The sequence below is a fragment of the Phyllobates terribilis genome, unplaced genomic scaffold (genome assembly GCF_046119375.1).
Source record: "Phyllobates terribilis strain yellow unplaced genomic scaffold, ASM4611937v1 Scaffold_602__1_contigs__length_984359, whole genome shotgun sequence".
Taxonomy (NCBI): Eukaryota; Metazoa; Chordata; class Amphibia; order Anura; family Dendrobatidae; genus Phyllobates; species Phyllobates terribilis.
The window spans coordinates 883,283-910,450 of record NW_027363362.1 but is presented as its reverse complement, the minus strand read 5'-3'; the positions used below and the strand labels follow the sequence as shown (position 1 = coordinate 910,450).

General features: G+C 48.8%; 7 non-coding genes and 3 pseudogenes across 7 annotated transcripts; all 10 read left to right on the top strand.

Moving 5' to 3' along the window:
• Nucleotides 1-5,855: 5,855 nt before the first annotated feature.
• On the top strand, nucleotides 5,856-6,063 carry LOC141233673 (U2 spliceosomal RNA; annotated as a pseudogene).
• Nucleotides 6,064-7,178: 1,115 nt separating this feature from the next.
• LOC141233458 (U2 spliceosomal RNA) lies at nucleotides 7,179-7,369 on the top strand. The gene has a single exon (XR_012299535.1). It is a non-coding gene; the product is annotated as a U2 spliceosomal RNA (small nuclear RNA).
• A 1,115-nt stretch (nucleotides 7,370-8,484) lies between these two features.
• Nucleotides 8,485-8,675, top strand: LOC141233739 (U2 spliceosomal RNA). Its single transcript, XR_012299779.1, has one exon. It is a non-coding gene; the product is annotated as a U2 spliceosomal RNA (small nuclear RNA).
• Nucleotides 8,676-9,790: 1,115 nt separating this feature from the next.
• Nucleotides 9,791-9,981, top strand: LOC141233567 (U2 spliceosomal RNA). The gene has a single exon (XR_012299641.1). It is a non-coding gene; the product is annotated as a U2 spliceosomal RNA (small nuclear RNA).
• A 1,115-nt stretch (nucleotides 9,982-11,096) lies between these two features.
• Nucleotides 11,097-11,287, top strand: LOC141233610 (U2 spliceosomal RNA). Its single transcript, XR_012299683.1, has one exon. It is a non-coding gene; the product is annotated as a U2 spliceosomal RNA (small nuclear RNA).
• Nucleotides 11,288-12,402: 1,115 nt separating this feature from the next.
• On the top strand, nucleotides 12,403-12,593 carry LOC141233565 (U2 spliceosomal RNA). The gene has a single exon (XR_012299639.1). It is a non-coding gene; the product is annotated as a U2 spliceosomal RNA (small nuclear RNA).
• A 1,112-nt stretch (nucleotides 12,594-13,705) lies between these two features.
• Nucleotides 13,706-13,896, top strand: LOC141233564 (U2 spliceosomal RNA). The gene has a single exon (XR_012299638.1). It is a non-coding gene; the product is annotated as a U2 spliceosomal RNA (small nuclear RNA).
• A 1,115-nt stretch (nucleotides 13,897-15,011) lies between these two features.
• On the top strand, nucleotides 15,012-15,089 carry LOC141233707 (U2 spliceosomal RNA; annotated as a pseudogene).
• A 5,564-nt stretch (nucleotides 15,090-20,653) lies between these two features.
• On the top strand, nucleotides 20,654-20,846 carry LOC141233653 (U2 spliceosomal RNA). The gene has a single exon (XR_012299725.1). It is a non-coding gene; the product is annotated as a U2 spliceosomal RNA (small nuclear RNA).
• A 1,115-nt stretch (nucleotides 20,847-21,961) lies between these two features.
• On the top strand, nucleotides 21,962-22,039 carry LOC141233703 (U2 spliceosomal RNA; annotated as a pseudogene).
• The last annotated feature ends 5,129 nt before the right edge of the window (nucleotides 22,040-27,168 follow it).

The following is a 27,168-nucleotide window of genomic DNA, read 5'->3' as shown; positions in this document are numbered from 1 at the left end:
CCTAAATAACTACAGGTGGTGAGATAAGCTGCACAATATAATTGACCTTTCAGTATATTGTTGCACACACACCATCTATTTAGCAAATGCCCTTGTTATCAACAGCAGCCTTTTAAACTCACCTGAGCTAACAGGTATGTGCACTGTTTACTCTGCTGCGCTTAAAATTTCTTTTTTGGTTTGCTACAATGCCTTTTCTGAAACGTTGTCTCCCTCTGCTGGAACACTGACTTCTTTCATTTAATGCCTGCAGACTATAAAAGAGAACCCAACCCAAAAAGTTTGGTTGATTAGTCTGTGGCATTCTGTTAAACTGTTGCTTATGGCGGTCTCTGTGAGCTTCTCAGCGACATTCAGCCAGCCAGGTATCCTGCCTGCAGTAGATGGAATGTGGCAATGGAACGCTGGCTGCGCGTGTCATATTAGGCTCTGAGCCTTTATATACCTGTGCACAGCAGCAGCCACCTTCAGTCTGCTGCTGGACAGCCAGCAGCAGCAGCAGGAGAGGTATGTAATCAGGAGCCCTCCTGCTAAGGGTAGACAGCTGCTCGTTCCACCCCACCCCCCGCCTTAATTGGTTCTCCTCCCTTCCAACGGTGTTGAGGCGGGTGGGAACAGCAGGGGGTGAAGGTGCTGTGTTTAAAGAGGTGGAGTTATGCAGATCTAAAACGCGTGGATTGCAGCAGCAGCAAGCCGAAAAGTGCAGGCATGTAAGGGATCTAGAGGTTGACAACATGTCTTCTTAACGGGAGTCCAGGAGCTCATCTCCACAAATGGACTTTTCAGGATCCTTGGGTGGCTCCGTAGTTTGAAACCAATTCTGGTTATCGCTTCTCGGCCTTTTGGCTCAGATCGGGGTGTTTGTCTCGGTCTGGGCTGAGGGGTGCGTATTTTCGGCTCGTGTGGTGGAGAAAGCGATCCGTGCCTTGGGCATTACAATGGCGGCTGTAAAGAATACCGTGCGATTGGAGGTTATTGAGGACCACAGACATAACATCGGCTTGGAATTTATTGTCCGGAATATTGTGATGGAATTGACGGGATTTAAACTGGAGAAGATTTTTTGTATCCAGGAGTTTCCTAAAGCTGGTAATTATGACATTTCTTTCTACTTGGAAGCAGACTGTTTGACTTTCTTTCAGCGTTTAAAAGAGAAAAGACATCATGAGTATTTACAATTTATAATCCCTAAGCCTTTGTTTTCTAATATTGAAAGGCCCATTACTGTACACATGTATAACCCGTTTGTGGAGATCCCTTTGATTAGAGCTTTCTTATCACGGTATTGCTCAGTAATAAGGGGGGGAATCATGCAAAAGAATAGTTTTGCTGTTTTCAATGGGAATGTGAAATTTTGGGCTCGTTTCAAATCTGACCCTGAGGGTATTGGTGGAACCATGCACCCACCTGCAAATTTCTCCATTGGAGGAAATAGAGGATTCCTACATTATCCTGGTCAGCCCTCTTTTTGTAGGAAATGTTTTTGTTATGGCCATATAGCTGCGGAATGTACCTCTGATGTAACTTGTAGGAATTGTAAAAAATCAGGGCATGAAGCCTTTGAATGTCCCTATCCTGCAATGTGTGACTTATGTGGTGAAAATGGCCACACTTGTAGATCATGTCCTAATGTTAGCCGTCAGGTTTTTTTGGCGCGTCTTAATACTGAGAGACGTAGGACATGGGGGGAGAGACAGGGGGCTCCTCAGGCACAGGAGGGCCCTACTGAAATCCCTCCTGTTGTTCCTGAAACTACTACAATGGTGGAGGAAGTGGTGGATTTTATTCCCACTGTGGCTGAGGTGCATGATATCACTGTAGAGGGAAATCTTGGAGACCAGGTGCAGCCTGACGTGGGTGTGGCACCACCTGTAGAGTTGCCTTCTGGGTCAGGGGCTGAGACGGCTCTCAGTGAGGTAATTGAGGAGGTGGAAAGCTCTGAGGAGATGTCTGCCCCAAGTTCCGTTGACATACAGTGGTCAGTTTCTCCAGAGGAAATAGAGGCTGCCAGGATGCCTTCAGCTGAAAATGCTGCCATCGTTTGTAAAGCCTTGGCCAAACAGAAGAAGACTGGTAAAACTGTAAAGAGGTTACGAAAAAAGAAATTTGAGTCTTTTGAGTCTCACAACCCTTTTTCCGTCCTATCTGACTCTGGGGAGGACTCACATTTGAATGAACCTTATAAGGCCACTCCCATATCACCTAGTGAAGGTTTTTTAGAGGAAAAGGATGTGGCAGGCTTGGAGAGCCTATTTGAATTTTCTGAGGTGGCCTGAGACATGTTGATTTCCTTTTCTGGTCTTTCCGGTCTCCATAACCTGCATTGACACCTATGGTCCTGCGGCTGAAAATAATCTCCCAGAATGTACGTATGTTTGCATCAGCGACAAAGCGTGCCACTGTTCTGGACTATTTGGCATCTAAGGGCTGTGACATTATATGTGTTCAAGAATGTGGTTTATCTAAATTTCCTAAACAAAATGAGTGGCTGTATGGGGAGGCAGTGTGGTCCTTTTCTAATACTAACAGAAATGATGGCATTGGAATCCTTATCCAAAACAGAGACATTCGCTTAAAACAGAAAACTATTATTCTGGAAGGAAGATGTGCTTGTATCACTCTATCATACCTTGGTTGGGACTTTAAACTAATTTGCATATATGCAAATGTGGATAAAAATGAGCGCTTATCACTCTTCAAAAAATTGACTTTTTTTTTGCATGGCAAGTTGCCTGTTTTTGTTATTGGTGACTTTAACTGTATTTTTTCAAAAGAAGCAAGGGCAGGTTCATGGCAATCTAAAGTGGATGTTACAGGTAATCTATGGAACCAAATGACTAAAGACTTCTCCCTTAGGGATGCTGTGTCGGAGAAGCCGGGACCTTTTACATATCATTCAGATGATGGCCATGCCGAGTCTAGACTGGACTATTTTTTTGTTTCCTCACCGGCAGTTAAATGTGTTAAGTTTTCCCAAGAGAAAGTTTGCTTCTCTGATCATGAGTGTTTGCTTGGGGTGTTTGAGGTGGATGGTTTTTTCTATGGCTAAGGGAGGTGGCGGATGAATGTGAGTGTTCTGGATGACAAGCAAGTTTTCAGGTGTTTTTCAAAAAAATACCATGGTTGGGTGAGGAGGAAAAGGGATTTTTGCAATATCTTGGAATGGTGGGTGTGGGTCAAGGTTAGAATTAGGGATTTTTTCAGGAAAATTGGCTATATTAAGGCTAAAAAGAAGAGATTATTATATACACAAATAAATAGGAGGATTTCCTTTTTGCATGAATGTAGAGCTATGGGTATAGATGTTAAAAGTGAGTTGGTTAAAATGAAGAACGAAATGGGTGATTGGATGTTTGGACGAGGAAAGGAAATCATATTCCGGTCGAGAGTGAAGTTTAGGGAACAGAATGAGAAATGTACGCGCTTCTTTTTTAAGAAAATGTGTGGTGGTAAACGGGATATGCATGTGTTAGTGAATGATAAGGGTGATGAGGTACATGGTGAGGGAGTGATCAAGGAAGTGGTTAATTTTTATAAAGGCTTGTATGGGGAGAAAAAGTGTGATTTGGGGAACGAGAATGAGTTTTTGCAGGTACTTGGAAATTTTGTTACAGAAAGTGAAAGTCAGGCTTTGATGGATGATTTAACAGAGAAAGAATTGTTGGGTGTGATCTCCAAGTCTCCGAAGAACAAATCCCCTGGGCAGGATGGAATCCCATGTGATTTTTATGCAAAATATTGGGACGTTGTTTCTCAGGATCTGTTTGAAGTCATGAAATCCTTGTTTGCCGGAGTGAGTATGCCTGAGTGTATGAAGGGAGGTTTGGTTGTGTTATTGTTTAAAAAAGGTGATAGAAAGAGGCTAGCCAACTGGAGACCAATTACGCTGCTTAATGCTGATTATAAGATTTTTGCGAAAATTTTGGCTTGTCGTATGAGAGAAGTGATAGCATCTGTGATTGAGGAGGAACAAGTGTGTGCAGTGCCTGAACGGAGGATACAAGAGAACATTTGTCTGGTGAGGGATGTGCTAGAGGATTGTAAGAGTAGAAAGAAAGGTGTGATTGTATGTGCGCTTGACTTTGAAAAGGCCTTTGATTGTGTGGCTCATGTGTTTTTGTTTAATGTGTTGTTGAAGATGGGCTTTCCAGAGCGCTTGGTTAGATTGATTATGGGAATGTATGAGGGTGCTAGAAGTGTGGTGCAGGTGAATGGTTTTTTATCTGAGTCTTTTGAAATATTGTCAGGGGTGAGGCAGGGATGCCCGCTTTCTCCAATCATGTTTATTTGTGTGATGGAGCCTCTTCTCCAGCTTATTAGAAGGGATACAGTTTTAAAGGGGTTTTTGATCCCTGGCTGTGATGGTAAGGCTATTAAAGTGATTGGTTATATGGATGATGTGTGTGTGTTGTGTGATTCTGAGAGTGATGTCGCAAGGGTTAAATGGTTAGTCCAATGTTTTTGTGTGGCCTCTGCTTTCAAAATAAATTGGGAAAAAAGTAAGGTTAAGGGATTTTTTAGTAGTAAAAAAGTGTGTGATGCAGATATGGAATGTGTGGAAGGGGGGATTAAAGTGTTGGGGGTGTGTCTGGATGAGAGTTTAAAAGGGGACAAGAGTTGGGAGGATCTGGGTGGTAAAATTGCAAGGAAATTGGAATTATGGCGTCTGCGTGATCTGTCCTTTACTGGGAAAATTTTAATCATTAAAAGTATCATTCTCCCTATGCTTATTTATGTAGCTTTGATTTTTCCCACACCTGTTGGAGTTTTGAAGAAGATTAATAGATTTTTTTTTGTGTTCCTTTGGGGCAGTAATATAGAGAAGGCCAAGAGGGAATTTCTTCATAGGTGTAAAAGGAATGGTGGCCTGGGATTCCCTAACATCGAGACTTTTATTGGTCTGAATTGTATTAGTTTTTTTGCAGGACTTTTATTAAAGCAATCCAAGGCTGCATGTATGTGTAGATACCTTGGAGGCTCCGTCTTCCATCGGTTAAAATGGATGAATTATGATAACTGTAAACCTACTGCTTATGTATGCCCTTATTGGTACCTACAATTGGAATGTTTTATCAAAAAATTTCATCTTGAGAAAGTTCAGATGGTGAGTTTTCTGAAGAATAAAAGCATGGTGAAAAGGATGTGTGCGGATAATAGGATGTGTGAAATTAATGGGTTAAGGTCAGCTGAAGCGGAGGATGTCTGGTGTAAGCTGGTCAAACATGATATGTCTAACAAACAGAAACATTTAGTTTGGATGTCTTTGCATGGGATTTTACCTGTGAGGAGTGTACAAAAAAGGAAAGGGTTGGCGGTGTCTGAAAGGTGTCCGAGAGAGCGGTGTGGGTGTAATGAAGAGGTCCATCATGTTCTATGGTCATGTAGGTTTGCGAAGGATGTTTGGTCTAAATTGGGTGGGTTATGTATGGAATTGACTGGGGTGAAACGTTTGAATTTTGAAATTGTCATGTTTGGGTTATGCATGTTAAACCGTGAAAAGGATAGGATTTTGTGGCTGTTTTTGGCTTGTGTGAAAGAGGTTTTGTGGAATTGCCGGAACTTGTATGTGTTTAAAAATGAGCGTTTTGAGGTGGATGATTGTGTTAAAATGGTCCTTGAGAAGTTATATTTCTATTATAAGTGTGATATGAAAGGTGGGATGGATGCAGAGGGAGTATGGAAATTCCGGAAATGGAAACATATAATTAGTCTGTAATTTTGTTTTTTTCTGATGTGTATATTGCATTTTTTCAATTTAACTGGATAATAAAAGAAACCATCATGATGAGTTTTAAACGATAAATGATTGTGGAATGGTTGTTTTTTTCAGATGAGGAGACAACCTTTTATTCTGCATTATTGTTTTAAACCTGAATGGTTTTGTAAAAAAAAAAAAAAAAAAAAAAAAAATCTGTTCTTATCAGTTTAATATCTGATACGTCCCCTATCTGGGGACCATATATTAAATGGATTTTTAGAACAGGGAGATGGAAAAAGAGCTTGCTCTGTCCACTCCACGCATTGACCTGGTATTGCAGTATCTCCAGGACCGGTGCACCCCTTCTTTAATGCAGTTTCTAAAATCAGAAAGAATTGAATTCAATGTTTTTTGTTCATTTTGCTTGTTTGTCGGATTTTGGGATGGACTCTTTGGCTTTGCTTTTCTTCTCCTCATTGGATTTTTCATGTTCAAAGTTGCAGAAGCCAGATTACAAGCTCATTTTGGTTCAACTTCAGCAACTGTGCATTGCATTGCCATGTAATGTGATGCAATGCTATCTTTCTAGCTCTCCCTTTTTACTTCCTTTTGGATAAACAGACATATTAGGCAAGCATTTTGGAGCTTTCACCTAAATAACTACAGGTGGTGAGATAAGCTGCACAATATAATTGACCTTTCAGTATATTGTTGCACACACACCATCTATTTAGCAAATGCCCTTGTTATCAACAGCAGCCTTTTAAACTCACCTGAGCTAACAGGTATGTGCGCTGGTTACTCTGCTGCGCTTAAAATTTCTTTTTTGGTTTGCTACAATGCCTTTTCTGAAACGTTGTCTCCCTCTGCTGGAACACTGACTTCTTTCATTTAATGCCTGCAGACTATAAAAGAGAACCCAACCCAAAAAGTTTGGTTGATTAGTCTGTGGCATTCTGTTAAACTGTTGCTTATGGCGGTCTCTGTGAGCTTCTCAGCGACATTCAGCCAGCCAGGTATCCTGCCTGCAGTAGATGGAATGTGGCAATGGAACGCTGGCTGCGCGTGTCATAATAGGCTCTGAGCCTTTATATACCTGTGCACAGCAGCAGCCACCTTCAGTCTGCTGCTGGACAGCCAGCAGCAGCAGCAGCAGGAGAGGTATGTAATCAGGAGCCCTCCTGCTAAGGGTAGACAGCTGCTCGTTCCACCCCACCCCCCGCCTTAATTGGTTCTCCTCCCTTCCAACGGTGTTGAGGCGGGTGGGAACAGCAGGGGGTGAAGGTGCTGTGTTTAAAGAGGTGGAGTTATGCTGATCTAAAACGCGTGGATTGCAGCAGCAGCAAGCCGAAAAATGCAGGCATGTAAGGGATCTAGAGGTTGACAACATGTCTTCTTAACGGGAGTCCAGGAGCTCATCTCCACAAATGGACTTTTCAGGATCCTTGGGTGGCTCCGTAGTTTGAAACCAATTCTGGTTATCGCTTCTCGGCCTTTTGGCTAAGATCAAGTGTAGTATCTGTTCTTATCAGTTTAATATCTGATACGTCCCCTATCTGGGGACCATATATTAAATGTATTTTTAGAACAGGGAGATGGAAAAAGAGCTTGCTCTGTCCACTCCACGCATTGACCTGGTATTGCAGTATCTCCAGGACCGGTGCACCCCTTCTTTAATGCAGTTTCTAAAATCAGAAAGAATTGAATTCAATGTTTTTTGTTCATTTTGCTTGTTTGTCGGATTTTGGGATGGACTCTTTGGCTTTGCTTTTCTTCTCCTCATTGGATTTTTCATGTTCAAAGTTGCAGAAGCCAGATTACAAGCTCATTTTGGTTCAACTTCAGCAACTGTACATTGCATTGCCATGTAATGTGATGCAATGCTATCTTTCTAGCTCTCCCTTTTTACTTCCTTTTGGATAAACAGACATATTAGGCAAGCATTTTGGAGCTTTCACCTAAATAACTACAGGTGGTGAGATAAGCTGCACAATATAATTGACCTTTCAGTATATTGTTGCACACACACCATCTATTTAGCAAATGCCCTTGTTATCAACAGCAGCCTTTTAAACTCACCTGAGCTAACAGGTATGTGCGCTGGTTACTCTGCTGCGCTTAAAATTTCTTTTTTGGTTTGCTACAATGCCTTTTCTGAAACGTTGTCTCCCTCTGCTGGAACACTGACTTCTTTCATTTAATGCCTGCAGACTATAAAAGAGAACCCAACCCAAAAAGTTTGGTTGATTAGTCTGTGGCATTCTGTTAAACTGTTGCTTATGGCGGTCTCTGTGAGCTTCTCAGCGACATTCAGCCAGCCAGGTATCCTGCCTGCAGTAGATGGAATGTGGCAATGGAACGCTGGCTGCGCGTGTCATAATAGGCTCTGAGCCTTTATATACCTGTGCACAGCAGCAGCCACCTTCAGTCTGCTGCTGGACAGCCAGCAGCAGCAGCAGCAGGAGAGGTATGTAATCAGGAGCCCTCCTGCTAAGGGTAGACAGCTGCTCGTTCCACCCCACCCCCCGCCTTAATTGGTTCTCCTCCCTTCCAACGGTGTTGAGGCGGGTGGGAACAGCAGGGGGTGAAGGTGCTGTGTTTAAAGAGGTGGAGTTATGCTGATCTAAAACGCGTGGATTGCAGCAGCAGCAAGCCGAAAAATGCAGGCATGTAAGGGATCTAGAGGTTGACAACATGTCTTCTTAACGGGAGTCCAGGAGCTCATCTCCACAAATGGACTTTTCAGGATCCTTGGGTGGCTCCGTAGTTTGAAACCAATTCTGGTTATCGCTTCTCGGCCTTTTGGCTAAGATCAAGTGTAGTATCTGTTCTTATCAGTTTAATATCTGATACGTCCCCTATCTGGGGACCATATATTAAATGTATTTTTAGAACAGGGAGATGGAAAAAGAGCTTGCTCTGTCCACTCCACGCATTGACCTGGTATTGCAGTATCTCCAGGACCGGTGCACCCCTTCTTTAATGCAGTTTCTAAAATCAGAAAGAATTGAATTCAATGTTTTTTGTTCATTTTGCTTGTTTGTCGGATTTTGGGATGGACTCTTTGGCTTTGCTTTTCTTCTCCTCATTGGATTTTTCATGTTCAAAGTTGCAGAAGCCAGATTACAAGCTCATTTTGGTTCAACTTCAGCAACTGTACATTGCATTGCCATGTAATGTGATGCAATGCTATCTTTCTAGCTCTCCCTTTTTACTTCCTTTTGGATAAACAGACATATTAGGCAAGCATTTTGGAGCTTTCACCTAAATAACTACAGGTGGTGAGATAAGCTGCACAATATAATTGACCTTTCAGTATATTGTTGCACACACACCATCTATTTAGCAAATGCCCTTGTTATCAACAGCAGCCTTTTAAACTCACCTGAGCTAACAGGTATGTGCGCTGGTTACTCTGCTGCGCTTAAAATTTCTTTTTTGGTTTGCTACAATGCCTTTTCTGAAACGTTGTCTCCCTCTGCTGGAACACTGACTTCTTTCATTTAATGCCTGCAGACTATAAAAGAGAACCCAACCCAAAAAGTTTGGTTGATTAGTCTGTGGCATTCTGTTAAACTGTTGCTTATGGCGGTCTCTGTGAGCTTCTCAGCGACATTCAGCCAGCCAGGTATCCTGCCTGCAGTAGATGGAATGTGGCAATGGAACGCTGGCTGCGCGTGTCATAATAGGCTCTGAGCCTTTATATACCTGTGCACAGCAGCAGCCACCTTCAGTCTGCTGCTGGACAGCCAGCAGCAGCAGCAGCAGGAGAGGTATGTAATCAGGAGCCCTCCTGCTAAGGGTAGACAGCTGCTCGTTCCACCCCACCCCCCGCCTTAATTGGTTCTCCTCCCTTCCAACGGTGTTGAGGCGGGTGGGAACAGCAGGGGGTGAAGGTGCTGTGTTTAAAGAGGTGGAGTTATGCAGATCTAAAACGCGTGGATTGCAGCAGCAGCAAGCCGAAAAGTGCAGGCATGTAAGGGATCTAGAGGTTGACAACATGTCTTCTTAACGGGAGTCCAGGAGCTCATCTCCACAAATGGACTTTTCAGGATCCTTGGGTGGCTCCGTAGTTTGAAACCAATTCTGGTTATCGCTTCTCGGCCTTTTGGCTAAGATCAAGTGTAGTATCTGTTCTTATCAGTTTAATATCTGATACGTCCCCTATCTGGGGACCATATATTAAATGGATTTTTAGAACAGGGAGATGGAAAAAGAGCTTGCTCTGTCCACTCCACGCATTGACCTGGTATTGCAGTATCTCCAGGACCGGTGCACCCCTTCTTTAATGCAGTTTCTAAAATCAGAAAGAATTGAATTCAATGTTTTTTGTTCATTTTGCTTGTTTGTCGGATTTTGGGATGGACTCTTTGGCTTTGCTTTTCTTCTCCTCATTGGAATTTTCATGTTCAAAGTTGCAGAAGCCAGATTACAAGCTCATTTTGGTTCAACTTCAGCAACTGTGCATTGCATTGCCATGTAATGTGATGCAATGCTATCTTTCTAGCTCTCCCTTTTTACTTCCTTTTGGATAAACAGACATATTAGGCAAGCATTTTGGAGCTTTCACCTAAATAACTACAGGTGGTGAGATAAGCTGCACAATATAATTGACCTTTCAGTATATTGTTGCACACACACCATCTATTTAGCAAATGCCCTTGTTATCAACAGCAGCCTTTTAAACTCACCTGAGCTAACAGGTATGTGCGCTGGTTACTCTGCTGCGCTTAAAATTTCTTTTTTGGTTTGCTACAATGCCTTTTCTGAAACGTTGTCTCCCTCTGCTGGAACACTGACTTCTTTCATTTAATGCCTGCAGACTATAAAAGAGAACCCAACCCAAAAAGTTTGGTTGATTAGTCTGTGGCATTCTGTTAAACTGTTGCTTATGGCGGTCTCTGTGAGCTTCTCAGCGACATTCAGCCAGCCAGGTATCCTGCCTGCAGTAGATGGAATGTGGCAATGGAACGCTGGCTGCGCGTGTCATAATAGGCTCTGAGCCTTTATATACCTGTGCACAGCAGCAGCCACCTTCAGTCTGCTGCTGGACAGCTAGCAGCAGCAGCAGCAGGAAAGGTATGTAATCAGGAGCCCTCCTGCTAAGGGTAGACAGCTGCTCGTTCCACCCCACCCCCCGCCTTAATTGGTTCTCCTCCCTTCCAACGGTGTTGAGGCGGGTGGGAACAGCAGGGGGTGAAGGTGCTGTGTTTAAAGAGGTGGAGTTATGCAGATCTAAAACGCGTGGATTGTAGCAGCAGCAAGCCGAAAAGTGCAGGCATGTAAGGGATCTAGAGGTTGACAACATGTCTTCTTAACGGGAGTCCAGGAGCTCATCTCCACAAATGGACTTTTCAGGATCCTTGGGTGGCTCCGTAGTTTGAAACCAATTCTGGTTATCGCTTCTCGGCCTTTTGGCTAAGATCAAGTGTAGTATCTGTTCTTATCAGTTTAATATCTGATACGTCCCCTACCTGGGGACCATATATTAAATGGATTTTTAGAACAGGGAGATGGAAAAAGAGCTTGCTCTGTCCACTCCACGCATTGACCTGGTATTGCAGTATCTCCAGGACTGGTGCACCCCTTCTTTAATGCAGTTTCTAAAATCAGAAAGAATTGAATTCAATGTTTTTTGTTCATTTTGCTTGTTTGTCGGATTTTGGGATGGACTCTTTGGCTTTGCTTTTCTTCTCCTCATTGGATTTTTCATGTTCAAAGTTGCAGAAGCCAGATTACAAGCTCATTTTGGTTCAACTTCAGCAACTGTGCATTGCATTGCCATGTAATGTGATGCAATGCTATCTTTCTAGCTCTCCCTTTTTACTTCCTTTTGGATAAACAGACATATTAGGCAAGCATTTTGGAGCTTTCACCTAAATAACTACAGGTGGTGAGATAAGCTGCACAATATAATTGACCTTTCAGTATATTGTTGCACACACACCATCTATTTAGCAAATGCCCTTGTTATCAACAGCAGCCTTTTAAACTCACCTGAGCTAACAGGTATGTGCGCTGGTTACTCTGCTGCGCTTAAAATTTCTTTTTTGGTTTGCTACAATGCCTTTTCTGAAACGTTGTCTCCCTCTGCTGGAACACTGACTTCTTTCATTTAATGCCTGCAGACTATAAAAGAGAACCCAACCCAAAAAGTTTGGTTGATTAGTCTGTGGCATTCTGTTAAACTGTTGCTTATGGCGGTCTCTGTGAGCTTCTCAGCGACATTCAGCCAGCCAGGTATCCTGCCTGCAGTAGATGGAATGTGGCAATGGAACGCTGGCTGCGCGTGTCATAATAGGCTCTGAGCCTTTATATACCTGTGCACAGCAGCAGCCACCTTCAGTCTGCTGCTGGACAGCCAGCAGCAGCAGCAGCAGGAGAGGTATGTAATCAGGAGCCCTCCTGCTAAGGGTAGACAGCTGCTCGTTCCACCCCACCCCCCGCCTTAATTGGTTCTCCTCCCTTCCAACGGTGTTGAGGCGGGTGGGAACAGCAGGGGGTGAAGGTGCTGTGTTTAAAGAGGTGGAGTTATGCAGATCTAAAACGCGTGGATTGCAGCAGCAGCAAGCCGAAAAGTGCAGGCATGTAAGGGATCTAGAGGTTGACAACATGTCTTCTTAACGGGAGTCCAGGAGCTCATCTCCACAAATGGACTTTTCAGGATCCTTGGGTGGCTCCGTAGTTTGAAACCAATTCTGGTTATCGCTTCTCGGCCTTTTGGCTAAGATCAAGTGTAGTATCTGTTCTTATCAGTTTAATATCTGATACGTCCCCTATCTGGGGACCATATATTAAATGGATTTTTAGAACAGGGAGATGGAAAAAGAGCTTGCTCTGTCCACTCCACGCATTGACCTGGTATTGCAGTATCTCCAGGACCGGTGCACCCCTTCTTTAATGCAGTTTCTAAAATCAGAAAGAATTGAATTCAATGTTTTTTGTTCATTTTGCTTGTTTGTCGGATTTTGGGATGGACTCTTTGGCTTTGCTTTTCTTCTCCTCATTGGATTTTTCATGTTCAAAGTTGCAGAAGCCAGATTACAAGCTCATTTTGGTTCAACTTCAGCAACTGTGCATTGCATTGCCATGTAATGTGATGCAATGCTATCTTTCTAGCTCTCCCTTTTTACTTCCTTTTAGATAAACAGACATATTAGGCAAGCATTTTGGAGCTTTCACCTAAATAACTACAGGTGGTGAGATAAGCTGCACAATATAATTGACCTTTCAGTATATTGTTGCACAGACACCATCTATTTAGCAAATGCCCTTGTTATCAACAGCAGCCTTTTAAACTCACCTGAGCTAACAGGTATGTGCGCTGGTTACTCTGCTGCGCTTAAAATTTCTTTTTTGGTTTGCTACAATGCCTTTTCTGAAACGTTGTCTCCCTCTGCTGGAACACTGACTTCTTTCATTTAATGCCTGCAGACTATAAAAGAGAACCCAACCCAAAAAGTTTGGTTGATTAGTCTGTGGCATTCTGTTAAACTGTTGCTTATGGCGGTCTCTGTGAGCTTCTCAGCGACATTCAGCCAGCCAGGTATCCTGCCTGCAGTAGATGGAATGTGGCAATGGAACGCTGGCTGCGCGTGTCATAATAGGCTCTGAGCCTTTATATACCTGTGCACAGCAGCAGCCACCTTCAGTCTGCTGCTGGACAGCCAGCAGCAGCAGCAGGAGAGGTATGTAATCAGGAGCCCTCCTGCTAAGGGTAGACAGCTGCTCGTTCCACCCCACCCCCCGCCTTAATTGGTTCTCCTCCCTTCCAACGGTGTTGAGGCGGGTGGGAACAGCAGGGGGTGAAGGTCCTGTGTTTAAAGAGGTGGAGTTATGCAGATCTAAAACGCGTGGATTGCAGCAGCAGCAAGCCGAAAAGTGCAGGCATGTAAGGGATCTAGAGGTTGACAACATGTCTTCTTAACGGGAGTCCAGGAGCTCATCTCCACAAATGGACTTTTCAGGATCCTTGGGTGGCTCCGTAGTTTGAAACCAATTCTGGTTATCGCTTCTCGGCCTTTTGGCTAAGATCAAGTGTAGTATCTGTTCTTATCAGTTTAATATCTGATACGTCCCCTATCTGGGGACCATATATTAAATGGATTTTTAGAACAGGGAGATGGAAAAAGAGCTTGCTCTGTCCACTCCACGCATTGACCTGGTATTGCAGTATCTCCAGGACCGGTGCACCCCTTCTTTAATGCAGTTTCTAAAATCAGAAAGAATTGAATTCAATGTTTTTTGTTCATTTTGCTTGTTTGTCGGATTTTGGGATGGACTCTTTGGCTTTGCTTTTCTTCTCCTCATTGGATTTTTCATGTTCAAAGTTGCAGAAGCCAGATTACAAGCTCATTTTGGTTCAACTTCAGCAACTGTGCATTGCATTGCCATGTAATGTGATGCAATGCTATCTTTCTAGCTCTCCCTTTTTACTTCCTTTTGGATAAACAGACATATTAGGCAAGCATTTTGGAGCTTTCACCTAAATAACTACAGGTGGTGAGATAAGCTGCACAATATAATTGACCTTTCAGTATATTGTTGCACACACACCATCTATTTAGCAAATGCCCTTGTTATCAACAGCAGCCTTTTAAACTCACCTGAGCTAACAGGTATGTGCGCTGGTTACTCTGCTGCGCTTAAAATTTCTTTTTTGGTTTGCTACAATGCCTTTTCTGAAACGTTGTCTCCCTCTGCTGGAACACTGACTTCTTTCATTTAATGCCTGCAGACTATAAAAGAGAACCCAACCCAAAAAGTTTGGTTGATTAGTCTGTGGCATTCTGTTAAACTGTTGCTTATGGCGGTCTCTGTGAGCTTCTCAGCGACATTCAGCCAGCCAGGTATCCTGCCTGCAGTAGATGGAATGTGGCAATGGAACGCTGGCTGCACGTGTCATAATAGGCTCTGAGCCTTTATATACCTGTGCACAACAGCAGCCACCTACAGTCTGCTGCTGGACAGCCAGCAGCAGCAGCAGCAGGAGAGGTATGTAATCAGGAGCCCTCCTGCTAAGGGTAGACAGCTGCTCGTTCCACCCCACCCCCCGCCTTAATTGGTTCTCCTCCCTTCCAACGGTGTTGAGGCGGGTGGGAACAGCAGGGGGTGAAGGTGCTGTGTTTAAAGAGGTGGAGTTATGCAGATCTAAAACGCGTGGATTGCAGCAGCAGCAAGCCGAAAAGTGCAGGCATGTAAGGGATCTAGAGGTTGACAACATGTCTTCTTAACGGGAGTCCAGGAGCTCATCTCCACAAATGGACTTTTCAGGATCCTTGGGTGGCTCCGTAGTTTGAAACCAATTCTGGTTATCGCTTCTCGGCCTTTTGGCTAAGATCAAGTGTAGTATCTGTTCTTTTAAGAACACAAGAGCTACGATCTACACTTGACGAGAGCGATCGAACTCGGAAGGAGAAGAGCTTCGGAGCCCAGCTGACATCGGAGAAGGAAGGCGGATATCGGTGGGAGGAAGAAGCTCTAAAGAATCCAGAAGAAGACGAAGACTCGGAGAAGAATCGGGCTGTCCTGTGGAATCTTCGAGGAAGAAAATCATCGAGACAAAGACCTTTCGGGGAATTTGTCCAGAACACGACGGGAGAAGAATCTGCATAGCTCCACCCATTCCGGGAAGAGTTCCAGATCCAGCTCCAAGAAGTAACTGCAGGAGGAAAGCCATGGCAAGCGCTGCGAGGAAGGCCGAAAAGAAGAGCCTGGAGCAGGGGACAGCCAGGAGGGCCCAGCCAGGAGCCGATTCTGACCCCAAGGACTCTGCCTCCACGACTGGCCAGCAGAAGGGACCCCAGAAGCCCCGCCACGAAGCTCCAGCCCTGGAGCCATGGATGCGGCAGACGGTGGCCCTGAAGCTGAAGGAAGTGGATGGGAGGTTGCCGGACATGTCCTCTGATGTGTTCTGCCAGAAGATGCTGCTGGATCGAGGCTTCTCCAGGTCGGACACCCTCAGCATCCAGACCTTCTTGACGGGGATCTTCTTCGTCACCTTCGCCACTGTGAAAACCTGCAGGAGGTTCTGGGAAATGGTAAGCGCAAAAGGACCGGATAGTTCTTTCTCTGCCTTTACAGGTAGCTGCCCTATCCAGAGGGACGAAAGGAGGATCACGGTCTCCATGCGCAACCCGCACACCCCAGGCCAAGACATCTGTACCTTCCTGAGACGCTTCTGTTTGGTTGTGAAGGAACCCTCTCACATCCTGAATGGACTCGGCTTCTGGACAGGTAAGTGGTCGGTGACCGTTAGACTTCACAGGGACCTGGCGTACTCAGACGGACTTCGGCACCTGCCCCCGACATTCTCCCTGGGCAACTCCTACGGCCTCATCTATTACCCGGACATGCCGCGGAACTGCAGGAGATGCGGCAAGAACGGCCACGAGATGAAGGACTGCAAGGAGGATGCCTGCAGGATTTGTCGAGTGACGGGACACAGCTCGAAGGACTGCCCGAAGAAGACGTCCTGCAACCTGTGTGGGCTGGCGGCTCATCTGTACAAGGATTGCCCCAAGCGTGAGAGATCCTGGGCATCGGTGGTTGCGACGACCCCAGCTACGGAGGACAAGGCCCCGACGACCAGGCCTGTGAAGGTCAAGGACGCGACGACCAAGGCCCCAGTGGCCAAGGCCGAGACGACCAAGGCCAATGCGGTCAAGGAGTCGGTGGCCAAAGCCCCAGCGACGGTCCCAGCAGCTCCGAAGCAGAAGAAAAAGTCAAAGGAGGGTAAGAGTTCTGTCACCCCTCTCTCGATCCCTCCCCCTGCCACCCCCGTCCAATCCCCCCCCACCCCGGCCACCCCTGCTGAGGATTCCACTTCCTCTTCCTCCTTCCCCTACTCCTCAGCAGGTGTCCTTTCCCCTGCCCCGGCAGCCACTCTCCCTCCCCAGACCATGGTAGCGGTGGAATTAACCTTTCCTCCACCCGCCGCTATCTATTCCAAGGAGGATTTTCCTCTTCTTGTCTCCCCAGTTCCAACCCGGGGAAAGAGGAAGGTGGAGGACAGCCCTGCTACTGAATCCTCCAAAAAGAAGATTCTGGATTTCGTAGGCGAAAAGGAGGATACCCTCCCTGAGCCAGAAGAGATGGAGCACATGGTTGAGACCCTGGTGGCCGAGCCAGAAGAGGAGGAACTGGTGGTCGCCGAGATCGAGGCCGCGCTGCTTGACCAGATGGAGGAAGAGGGCCTGCTGGTGATCCCGTCACCAGCAGTCAACACCGACGAGGGACCACCCGACCGGAGTGGTAACTAAGGTGTATTGCCTGCGCTAACTTTTTCTTTTTTCCCTACATGATGGCTAATATTAACTTATTTTCCATTAATGTCAGGAGCATCAAGGACAAGTTCAGACGTCAGACTATTTATGCCTTCCTTACTTCCCAGTTGTGTGATGTTTATATGTTGCAGGAATGTTCCCTTCCCTCCTCTAGGTCCTTCAAACATCTGGCCAGGGAGTGGTCCCACGGTCCATCCTACTGGTCCGTTGGGGGTGACTGCAAGTCTGCGGGGGTCGCAATTCTGATCAGGGGGGGCGCATTCACGCTTGAGTCCGTCCAGGAGCTCATCTGCGGCAGGGCTCTTGTTGTAGATGGCAACTGGGCGGGAGAACCTGTCAGGTTCATCAACGTGTATGCGTCCCCACTGAAGAATGAGCGTTTGGAGCTTTTCCAGACCCTGCGGCTTCAGCTTGCCACCACCAGGACCTTAGTGATGGCCGGGGATTTCAACTGCCCCATCGAGGAGGATGGTCGTAGTTCTGGCACATCTGCCAAGTTGGACATCACGTCCAAGCTGCTCATCGAGATGGTAACCGAGGCCTCTCTTCAGGACGTGGTGGGCTCCATGGGGAGAGGCTCCACGAACTATTCGTGGAGCCGACCCGATGGCTCACTCCGCTCCAGGATTGACTTTGTGTTCACCTCTCGGGCAGTCAGGCAGAGTAGGCACTCGATGGTCTCCTGCTTCTTCTCCGACCACAGAGCCATTCACTTACAAGGTGTCCTCGGCGACGGTTTTCCGTCCGGCCCCGGCTCCTGGAAGCTGAATTGTGCTCTGCTGGCTCAGGATGAAGTCGTGGAGGAGCTGAGAGCAGCCTACGCAATGTGGCAGTCCTACAAGGGTAGCTTCCAAACAGTCTCTGATTGGTGGGAATATGTTAAACTTGAGTTTCGCTGTTTCTTTCAGGCCAAGGGTCGACAACAGGCGTGTGAGAAGAGGAGGGACTTCAGAGGGCTGCAGCGCGAGCTGCGGTCGCTGCAGGACCTTCTTCACTGCGGCTGGGACGTGAGGGAGGAGCTGGAGGAGACCAAGAAGAACCTGAAAAGGCACTTTGAGGAGGAGTCCAAGCGAATCGTCTTCCGTTCCAAAGTGGAGAATCTGGAGAAGGGTGAGAAATGTAACTCATTCTTTTTCAGGAAACTTCATGCCGGTCACACGCCCCTGAACGAGCTGCGAGACGAGAGCGGAAACATGCGACGTGGGAAGGAGGACGTGATGAGGGTCGTCAGCGACTTCTACAGCGAACTCTACTCCCACAAGACTACCGACCCCGACGCTGCTGATAAGTTCCTGTCAGGTATCACTAACCATCTTGATCCTGCAGGCACGGCAGCCTTGGACAAACCTCTGATGGTGGGCGAATTGCTCTCTGCCGCTAAATCCTTTAGGACCGGCAGGACCCCGGGCAGTGATGGTCTTCCAGCGGAGCTCTATGTAGCGCTGGGAGACCTCATCTGTCCGGACCTGTTGGACCTGTACGAGGAGATGGTGGTGGAGGGTAGAATGCCTCCATCTTTGAGGGAAGGAATGGTCACGATCCTGTACAAGCGGAAGGGAGAGAGGTGCGACCTGAGGAATTGGCGTCCCATCACTCTGCTCAACGTGGACTACAAGATCCTGGCCAAGACGATGGCGACACGACTTAAGACGGTCATCGGACGGATCATCCACCCGGACCAGACCTGCGGCATCCCTGGACGTCGCATCGCAGACAGCCTCGCTCTCGTGCGGGACACGGTCGAGTACATCAAGGTCCGCCGCGCACACGCGGCCCTGGTCTCCTTGGATCAGGAGAAGGCCTTCGACCGGGTTTCCCACGAGTTCATGGGCCGAGCTCTGCACCGGTTAGGTTTGGGTAACATGTTTTGTTCGTATGTCCGTCTGATGTATTTTGATATCCACAGCTCGGTGTTGGTGAACGGCTGGAAGACTGACCCCTTCCCTGTCCTCTCTGGGGTCAGACAAGGCTGCCCTCTATCACCTCTTCTTTTTGTTTGTGTTATAGAACTCTTCGCAGAGGCTATCCGGCAGAATGGAGAGATCAGAGGGATCACCGCACCGGGTCCGGGACGACACGAGGTCAAGTGCTCGCTCTACATGGACGACGTCACCGTCTTCTGCGCTGATCGCGGTTCAGTCGACGCCCTCGTCCAGACGTGTGAGAGGTTCGGCCGGGCTTCAGGGGCCAAAGTCAACTGCAGGAAGTCGGAAGCCATGCTCTTCAGGGATTGGCAGCCGGCCTCCTCCGCCCCCTTCCCCTTCAACATTCAACCGGATTTCCTCAAGGTGCTGGGAGTCTGGTTCGGGAAGGAAGGAGCGGCCCTCAAGTCCTGGCAAGAACGCTTGGCCAAGGTGAAGCAACGGATCGGACTCTGGAGCCTCAGACACCTCACTTGTGAGGGTAAGGCACTCGTCCTGCGTAATGAGGTCCTGCCCGTCTTGCAGTACACGGCGCAGGCCTGGCCCCCACACGTCACTGTGTGCAGGGCCATTACCAGGACAGTGTTTCACTTTGTCTGGGGATCCAAGATGGACAGAGTCAGGCGGGCCGTCATGTACAAGGAGCCTCGCAAGGGTGGGAAGGGCGTTCCAGATATCCCCACCCTCCTGCGATCCTCTTTTGTGTGTGATTGTGTCCGCCGGACTTTGCAAGTCAAGAATGGCTCTGCGGGCAGGTCCATGTCTCGCTTCTTCCTGCTTCCTCTTTGGAGGCGACTCGGCTGGGACAAGTGGGACAGCTCCTTCCCCTACAACTGGACGACGCCATGGTTCTACGGAGACGTCGTTCGATTTGTGGGGGAGCATCAACTGGAGGGACTCAAGCCCGACTTGTGGAAGCCCAAAACTATCCACAAGCTAATCAGAGCCAAGGATGACGTGGAGAACATCACAGGACTTCACCAGGACACGCTGGAGACTGTGTGGACAAATGTGTCGTCTGACAGGCTGACCAACGGGCACAAGGACTTGTCGTGGATGGCGATTCAGGGCGGACTGCCCGTCCGGTCATTCAGGCATGCCCGGAACCTGTGCAAGACCCGGTACTGCCCAAGGTGCCCCTTCGTGGAGGAAACATCTTTGCACACTTTTTGGGACTGCGGATTTGCACAGCGCCTATTGACTGCACTTGAGGACGACCTGAGGAACTCTGTCCCCAGGGCGAGCCTATCACACCATTCTGTGCTTTATGGACTCTTCCCTGGGGTTCATACCGTCGGAGCCATCCAGGAGGCTTGGCGCCTTATGAACTGCTTCAAGGATGCCCTTTGGGTCGCCAGGAACCGGCTCATCTTGAGGAGGGAGAGGATGTCCATCCAGGACTGCCGCAGGCTGATCCACAGCCTGCTCAGAGACTATTCCATCATGGACGGTCCGGAGGACGAGGATGAGGACTAAACCCCTCCTCCCCCTCTCCCCTTATGTGTCTTGTCTTTCAATAAAGCTTCGGGCCTGTGATTTTCCCCTCCCCATCCCCTTTTTCCCAATCCCTATCCCTTATCACGGTTCGTCGTACTGTATTGATTGATATGCTTTTTCTTTCAGATTGAGTGTTTTGTGTAGCATAGGGGTGTGATGTGTCTAGTTAGTGCGTCGTATCCTCATGCTATGTAAATATGATGTAGAATTCTGTGTGTACTGGGCTGCGGCACTGTACACTGTCTGTTAACTTATTTTTTGTGCTAATAAAAGATATATTCAATCAAAAAATCTGTTCTTATCAGTTTAATATCTGATACGTCCCCTATCTGGGGACCATATATTAAATGGATTTTTAGAACAGGGAGATGGAAAAAGAGCTTGCTCTGTCCACTCCACGCATTGACCTGGTATTGCAGTTTCTCCAGGACCGGTGCACCCCTTCTTTAATGCAGTTTCTAAAATCAGAAAGAATTGAATTCAATGTTTTTTGTTCATTTTGCTTGTTTGTCGGATTTTGGGATGGACTCTTTGGCTTTGCTTTTCTTCTCCTCATTGGATTTTTCATGTTCAAAGTTGCAGAAGCCAGATTACAAGCTCATTTTGGTTCAACTTCAGCAACTGTGCATTGCATTGCCATGTAATGTGATGCAATGCTATCTTTCTAGCTCTCCCTTTTTACTTCCTTTTGGATAAACAGACATATTAGGCAAGCATTTTGGAGCTTTCACCTAAATAACTACAGGTGGTGAGATAAGCTGCACAATATAATTGACCTTTCAGTATATTGTTGCACACACACCATCTATTTAGCAAATGCCCTTGTTATCAACAGCAGCCTTTTAAACTCACCTGAGCTAACAGGTATGTGCGCTGGTTACTCTGCTGCGCTTAAAATTTCTTTTTTGGTTTGCTACAATGCCTTTTCTGAAACGTTGTCTCCCTCTGCTGGAACACTGACTTCTTTCATTTAATGCCTGCAGACTATAAAAGAGAACCCAACCCAAAAAGTTTGGTTGATTAGTCTGTGGCATTCTGTTAAACTGTTGCTTATGGCGGTCTCTGTGAGCTTCTCAGCGACATTCAGCCAGCCAGGTATCCTGCCTGCAGTAGATGGAATGTGGCAATGGAACGCTGGCTGCGCGTGTCATAATAGGCTCTGAGCCTTTATATACCTGTGCACAGCAGCAGCCACCTTCAGTCTGCTGCTGGACAGCCAGCAGCAGCAGCAGCAGGAGAGGTATGTAATCAGGAGCCCTCCTGCTAAGGGTAGACAGCTGCTCGTTCCACCCCACCCCCCGCCTTAATTGGTTCTCCTCCCTTCCAACGGTGTTGAGGCGGGTGGGAACAGCAGGGGGTGAAGGTGCTGTGTTTAAAGAGGTGGAGTTATGCAGATCTAAAACGCGTGGATTGCAGCAGCAGCAAGCCGAAAAGTGCAGGCATGTAAGGGATCTAGAGGTTGACAACATGTCTTCTTAACGGGAGTCCAGGAGCTCATCTCCACAAATGGACTTTTCAGGATCCTTGGGTGGCTCCGTAGTTTGAAACCAATTCTGGTTATCGCTTCTCGGCCTTTTGGCTAAGATCAAGTGTAGTATCTGTTCTTTTAAGAACACAAGAGCTACGATCTACACTTGACGAGAGCGATCGAACTCGGAAGGAGAAGAGCTTCGGAGCCCAGCTGACATCGGAGAACGAAGGCGGATATCGGTGGGAGGAAGAAGCTCTAAAGAATCCAGAAGAAGACGAAGACTCGGAGAAGAATCGGGCTGTCCTGTGGAATCTTCGAGGAAGAAAATCATCGAGACAAAGACCTTTCGGGGAATTTGTCCAGAACACGACGGGAGAAGAATCTGCATAGCTCCACCCATTCCGGGAAGAGTTCCAGATCCAGCTCCAAGAAGTAACTGCAGGAGGAAAGCCATGGCAAGCGCTGCGAGGAAGGCCGAAAAGAAGAGCCTGGAGCTGGGGACAGCCAGGAGGGCCCAGCCAGGAGCCGATTCTGACCCCAAGGACTCTGCCTCCACGACTGGCCAGCAGAAGGGACCCCAGAAGCCCCGCCACGAAGCTCCAGCCCTGGAGCCATGGATGCGGCAGACGGTGGCCCTGAAGCTGAAGGAAGTGGATGGGAGGGTGCCGGACATGTCCTCGGACGTGTTCTGCCAGAAGATGCTGCTGGATCGAGGCTTCTCCAGGTCGGACACCCTCAGCATCCAGACCTTCTTGACGGGGATCTTCTTCGTCACCTTCGCCACTGTGAACACCTGCAGGAGGTTCTGGGAAATGGTAAGCGCAAAAGGACCGGATAATTCTTTCTCTGCCTTTACAGGTAGCTGCCCTATCCAGAGGGATGAAAGGAGGATCACGGTCTCCATGCGCAACCCGCACACCCCAGGCCAAGACATCTGTACCTTCCTGAGACGCTTCTGTTTGGTTGTGAAGGAACCCTCTCACATCCTGAATGGACTCGGCTTCTGGACAGGTAAGTGGTCGGTGACCGTTAGACTTCACAGGGACCTGGCGTACTCAGACGGACTTCGGCACCTGCCCCCGACATTCTCCCTGGGCAACTCCTACGGCCTCATCTATTACCCGGACATGCCGCGGAACTGCAGGAGATGCGGCAAGAACGGCCACGAGATGAAGGACTGCAAGGAGGATGCCTGCAGGATTTGTCGAGTGACGGGACACAGCTCGAAGGACTGCCCGAAGAAGACGTCCTGCAACCTGTGTGGGCTGGCGGCTCATCTGTACAAGGATTGCCCCAGGCGTGAGAGATCCTGGGCATCGGTGGTTGCGACGACCCCAGCTACGGAGGACAAGGCCCCGACGACCAGGCCTGTGAAGGTCAAGGACGCGACGACCAAGGCCCCAGCGGCCAAGGCCGAGACGACCAAGGCCAAAGTGGTCAAGGAGTCGGTGGCCAAAGCCCCAGCGACGGTCCCAGCAGCTCCGAAGCAGAAGAAAAAGTCAAAGGAGGGTAAGAGTTCTGTCACCCCTCTCTCGATCCCTCCCCCTGCCACCCCCGTCCAATCCCCCCCCACCCCGGCCACCCCTGCTGAGGATTCCACTTCCTCTTCCTCCTTCCCCTACTCCTCAGCAGGTGTCCTTTCCCCTGCCCCGGCAGCCACTCTCCCTCCCCAGACCATGGTAGCGGTGGAATTAACCTTTCCTCCACCCGCCGCTATCTATTCCGAGGAGGATTTTCCCCTTCTTGTCTCCCCAGTTCCAACCCGGGGAAAGAGGAAGGTGGAGGACAGCCCTGCTACTGAATCCTCCAAAAAGAAGATTCTGGATTTCGTAGGCGAAAAGGAGGATACCCTCCCTGAGCCAGAAGAGATGGAGCACATGGTTGAGACCCTGGTGGTCAAGCCAGAAGAGGAGGAACTGGTGGTCGCCGAGATCGAGGCCGCGCTGCTTGACCAGATGGAGGAAGAGGGCCTGCTGGTGATCCCGTCACCAGCAGTCAACACCGACGAGGGACCACCCGACCGGAGTGGTAACTAAGGTGTATTGCCTGCGCTAACTTTTTCTTTTTTCCCTACATGATGGCTAATATTAACTTATTTTCCATTAATGTCAGGAGCATCAAGGACAAGTTCAGACGTCAGACTATTTATGCCTTCCTTACTTCCCAGTTGTGTGATGTTTATATGTTGCAGGAATGTTCCCTTCCCTCCTCTAGGTCCTTCAAACATCTGGCCAGGGAGTGGTCCCACGGTCCATCCTACTGGTCCGGTGGGGGTGACTGCAAGTCTGCGGGGGTCGCAATTCTGATCAGGGGGGGCGCATTCACGCTTGAGTCCGTCCAGGAGCTCATCTGCGGCAGGGCTCTTGTTGTAGATGGCAACTGGGCGGGAGAACCTGTCAGGTTCATCAACGTGTATGCGTCCCCACTGAAGAATGAGCGTTTGGAGCTTTTCCAGACCCTGCGGCTTCAGCTTGCCACCACCAGGACCTTAGTGATGGCCTGGGATTTCAACTGCCCCATCGAGGAGGACGGTCGTAGTTCTGGCACATCTGCCAAGTTGGACATCACGTCCAAGCTGCTCATCGAGATGGTAACCGAGGCCTCTCTTCAGGACGTGGTGGGCTCCATGGGGAGAGGCTCCACGAACTATTCGTGGAGCCGACCCGATGGCTCACTCCGCTCCAGGATTGACTTTGTGTTCACCTCTCGGGCAGTCAGGCAGAGTAGGCACTCGATGGTCTCCTGCTTCTTCTCCGACCACAGAGCCATTCACTTACAAGGTGTCCTCGGCGACGGTTTTCCGTCCGGCCCCGGCTCCTGGAAGCTGAATTGTGCTCTGCTGGCTCAGGATGAAGTCGTGGAGGAGCTGAGAGCAGCCTACGCAATGTGGCAGTCCTACAAGGGTAGCTTCCAAACAGTCTCTGATTGGTGGGAATATGTTAAACTTGAGTTTCGCTGTTTCTTTCAGGCCAAGGGTCGACAACAGGCGTGTGAGAAGAGGAGGGACTTCAGAGGGCTGCAGCGCGAGCTGCGGTCGCTGCAGGACCTTCTTCACTGCGGCTGGGACGTGAGGGAGGAGCTGGAGGAGACCAAGAAGAGCCTGAAAAGGCACTTTGAGGAGGAGTCCAAGCGAATCATCTTCCATTCCAAAGTGGAGAATCTGGAGAAGGGTGAGAAATGTAACTCATTCTTTTTCAGGAAACTTCATGCCGGTCACACGCCCCTGAACGAGCTGCGAGACGAGAGCGGAAACATGCGACGTGGGAAGGAGGACGTGATGAGGGTCGTCAGCGACTTCTACAGCGAACTCTACTCCCACAAGACTACCGACCCCGACGCTGCTGATAAGTTCCTGTCAGGTATCACTAACCATCTTGATCCTGCAGGCACGGCAGCCTTGGACAAACCTCTGATGGTGGGCGAATTGCTCTCTGCCGCTAAATCCTTTAGGACCGGCAGGACCCCGGGCAGTGATGGTCTTCCAGCGGAGCTCTATGTAGCGCTGGGAGACCTCATCTGTCCGGACCTGTTGGACCTGTACGAGGAGATGGTGGTGGAGGGTAGAATGCCTCCATCTTTGAGGGAAGGAATGGTCACGATCCTGTACAAGCGGAAGGGAGAGAGGTGCGACCTGAGGAATTGGCGTCCCATCACTCTGCTCAACGTGGACTACAAGATCCTGGCCAAGACGATGGCGACACGACTTAAGACGGTCATCGGACGGATCATCCACCCGGACCAGACCTGCGGCATCCCTGGACGTCGCATCGCAGACAGCCTCGCTCTCGTGCGGGACACGGTCGAGTACATCAAGGTCCGCCGCGCACACGCGGCCCTGGTCTCCTTGGATCAGGAGAAGGCCTTCGACCGGGTTTCCCACGAGTTCATGGGCCGAGCTCTGCACCGGTTAGGTTTGGGTAACATGTTTTGTTCGTATGTCCGTCTGATGTATTTTGATATCCACAGCTCGGTGTTGGTGAACGGCTGGAAGACTGACCCCTTCCCTGTCCTCTCTGGGGTCAGACAAGGCTGCCCTCTATCACCTCTTCTTTTTGTTTGTGTTATAGAACTCTTCGCAGAGGCTATCCGGCAGAATGGAGAGATCAGAGGGATCACCGCACCGGGTCCGGGACGACACGAGGTCAAGTGCTCGCTCTACATGGACGACGTCACCGTCTTCTGCGCTGATCGTGGTTCAGTCGACGCCCTCGTCCAGACGTGTGAGAGGTTCGGCCGGGCTTCAGGGGCCAAAGTCAACTGCAGGAAGTCGGAAGCCATGCTCTTCGGGGATTGGCAGCCGGCCTCCTCCGCCCCCTTCCCCTTCAACATTCAACCGGATTTCCTCAAGGTGCTGGGAGTCTGGTTCGGGAAGGAAGGAGCGGCCCTCAAGTCCTGGCAAGAACGCTTGGCCAAGGTGAAGCAACGGATCGGACTCTGGAGCCTCAGACACCTCACTTGTGAGGGTAAGGCACTCGTCCTGCGTAATGAGGTCCTGCCCGTCTTGCAGTACACGGCGCAGGCCTGGCCCCCACACGTCACTGTGTGCAGGGCCATTACCAGGACAGTGTTTCACTTTGTCTGGGGATCCAAGATGGACAGAGTCAGGCGGGCCGTCATGTACAAGGAGCCTCGCAAGGGTGGGAAGGGCGTTCCAGATATCCCCACCCTCCTGCGATCCTCTTTTGTGTGTGATTGTGTCCGCCGGACTTTGCAAGTCAAGAATGGCTCTGCGGGCAGGTCCATGTCTCGCTTCTTCCTGCTTCCTCTTTGGAGGCGACTCGGCTGGGACAAGTGGGACAGCTCCTTCCCCTACAACTGGACGATGCCATGGTTCTACGGAGACGTCGTTCGATTTGTGGGGGAGCATCAACTGGAGGGACTCAAGCCCGACTTGTGGAAGCCCAAAACTATCCACAAGCTAATCAGAGCCAAGGATGACGTGGAGAACATCACAGGACTTCACCAGGACACGCTGGAGACTGTGTGGACAATTGTGTCGTCTGACAGGCTGACCAACGGGCACAAGGACTTGTCGTGGATGGCGATTCAGGGCGGACTGCCCGTCCGGTCATTCATGCATGCCCGGAACCTGTGCAAGACCCGGTACTGCCCAAGGTGCCCCTTCGTGGAGGAAACATCTTTGCACACTTTTTGGGACTGCGGATTTGCACAGCGCCTATTGACTGCACTTGAGGACGACCTGAGGAACTCTGTCCCCAGGGCGAGCCTATCGCACCATTCTGTGCTTTACGGACTCTTCCCTGGGGTTCATACCGTCGGAGCCATCCAGGAGGC